We start from the raw sequence: 2698 nt of genomic DNA, 5'->3' as shown, positions 1-2698 counted from the left end.
ACTTGGCTAATAGTCATTTGAACAGAGGGGGGGCGAGGGGGGGGGTCCAGCAGTGATTACCTCTTAAATACATATAGATGCAGCTCTTTGAATGGCTGAGCACTGAGCAGGAGATTGGGTTAAATTAGATGTTAATCAGCTCCGTTCTCCTGTTGGTGAAGCGATAAGGCCTTCAGGACCTCCCTCACACACACACACACACACACACACCTCGCTGTGCTTTTTTATGCTAATGTCGGGGCTGTGTGGAGCCGCTCTCTGTCGCTGTCCCTCAGAGACGCCGATCGTTCGCTCACTGCATTTAATAACAAAGAGGAAGAGGAGATAAGTTGTGAAGCTCAGACTGAAAGCAGCCCAGAAACACATTTGGGTTTTTCAGCGGGGTTGAAATAGGCCGAGTTAAAGCCGAACAGGGAGGAGGAAGAAAATCAGCTCCTTCCTTTTCAAAGGCGGCGCTGAAAAGTCGTGTATAAAATCCTCCAAGTTGTGAAAGACTCCTGGACAGAGATTATTGTGCTGCAGGATCCTGTTGCCTCATTCAAGGCACAATCAGCAGCTTTTCCAGCAGATGACATATTTATGTATTAGGACAAATAAGCATAATCTAGTGATATTGTGAGGCGCTCAGCAGAATATAAAGTCATTATATGAGTCAGTAAATGTGGGCGTGGCCAGTGAAATCACCTCTGGGATGTTCATCCTGAGGCCCAGCAGCTGATCCTGAAGCTTCACGTTCAGAACCGGATCACAGTACAGTCAGTCACACTTTGTGTTTCTGTTGAAATTGAAAAAGTTTTTGCTAGAGGAGGTGGAAAAAGAAAAGGCAGCTTGGAGGCTCCAGCGACGGCAGACGCTCACACGTGCAGCGGGAAAATAGCTGCAGCCTTGAAAGGCTGCTGCTGGTCTTTTGAGGTGACTGTTGCGACATGCAGCAGCGCGGTGCGCTAACCTCAGAGCAGCGCAGGTGCAGGGCAGAGATCAACGAACCCGGCACCCCCTCACTGCACCGCGCCGCTCTGCATCCACAGCTGCTCCGCCTCGTCAACACGCCCAGCTGACCCACGTCTCAGGCTGCAAGTTCACTTCTCAACTTTTACACCAAATGTTTCAACTTTTACACCAAATGTCACGTGAAAACTTTAAAAAGCAGAAAAAGGTTCAAACCAGGAGGTCCAGGAGTTTTGGATATAAAGCAAGATTTGGTTTCATCTAAATGAAAAGAAATATTTACCCACAACTTCTTAAAATTTCATGTTTTTCCAAAAACTTTCATTTATTACATTAATTAATCCTGAGGTGTTAAAAAAAAGATAAGATTTGACAAGAATGTTAAACTAAATGTTTACAGTTTGATGCAGATGAATCAGAGAATACTGTTTTTATAAAACATCTGATTTTAAACAGTCTGTATAAAATCAGCCTGTTATTAATGTTAATCTGTATAATCTAGAATAATAATCTGCAGCATTTAGTTTAAGTGAAATGTCATCAATAACAGCTGCTGCTAGTTTGATTTAAATAAATTTGATCATTTTTGACATGAAATGTTGATTTAATGCTTACAAAATAAACATTTTTGCAACTTTTAAACTGTTGAGGTTTAAAAGTTGTGTTTAAATGTTTTAAAAGTCATTTTCAGTTGAACATGTTCGATGCAGCTGCAGTTTTCTAGAAGTTTCTCTGATTTTAAAGACCATCATCTTGTTTAAAGACAGACGACCTCTGACCTCTCCCAGCTGCAGAAACATTAAAAACCATAAAACGCAACAATAAGCAGATGAGCATCAGAGAAATGGCACAAATTTCAGTTATGAATCGAGTGGAAACTTGAAACGGAGCGATGGTGGAAACGGCTGTGTTGTGGAAACTGAACAAGCTCCGCCCACCAGACCCCACGGTCGCCCTTAGCAACAGAAAGCTGCAGCAAACCTGTGGCAGTTGATGCTTTTGCTCTGTAGATTTTCAAATCAACGTCGTAATGATGAACGTTAGAGGCGAGTCGAAATGATGCTTTTCCAGCTCCGTTTAGAATAACTTTTATTTAAATGAGATTTTATCATCACATTGATTTGAATATTGAGGTTTTCATTCATCCTAAAAGGATAATAGATGTTGTCTTAACTCAAACTGAAGGATCTCCAGTAGCAGTCAGTGTTTCAACAAAGCTGAAGAAGCCTCTGACTGAAGCCTGTTGCTGTGTGACTCCCATCAGCTGCTAGCTGCTAATCCAGCTCATTTGCTTTTGCTTTTCCTCTTTAAATCTCTGCGGTCAGAGATGTTGGAGTAGGGGATGAGGATGTTTGTCTGGTCACAGTTCTGGTTTTATCAGCTGCTCCCGGCTGTAACGCCTTGTTACCATGGTTACAAGCCACAACAACCGCCCTGAAGTAAAGACGCATCCAGAACCAGAGGCAGTTCTGGTCCAAACATGCAACCAGAACAACAGATGAAGAGCTGCTCCAACATGGCGGCGTTAGCATGCGATGCTAACGCTACGCTGACGGTTTCTGCTGGAGCTCATGTTTGTTTCTGGACTCATCCAGCATTAATTTACCAGTATGGCATCGCTGCCTCACACGGAGCTGGAGCAGCTCTCAGCGGTGTGTGTGTGTGTGTGTGTGTGTGTGTGTGTGTGTGTGTGTGTGTTTCTCCCCTCCACCCGCTTCTCTTTGGCTTTGACTTCAAGCGCTGCAGTTTG

This window comes from Poecilia reticulata, unplaced genomic scaffold (assembly GCF_000633615.1).
Source record: "Poecilia reticulata strain Guanapo unplaced genomic scaffold, Guppy_female_1.0+MT scaffold_125, whole genome shotgun sequence".
Lineage (NCBI taxonomy): Eukaryota > Metazoa > Chordata > Actinopteri > Cyprinodontiformes > Poeciliidae > Poecilia > Poecilia reticulata.
Note: the sequence above shows the minus strand (reverse complement) of the source record.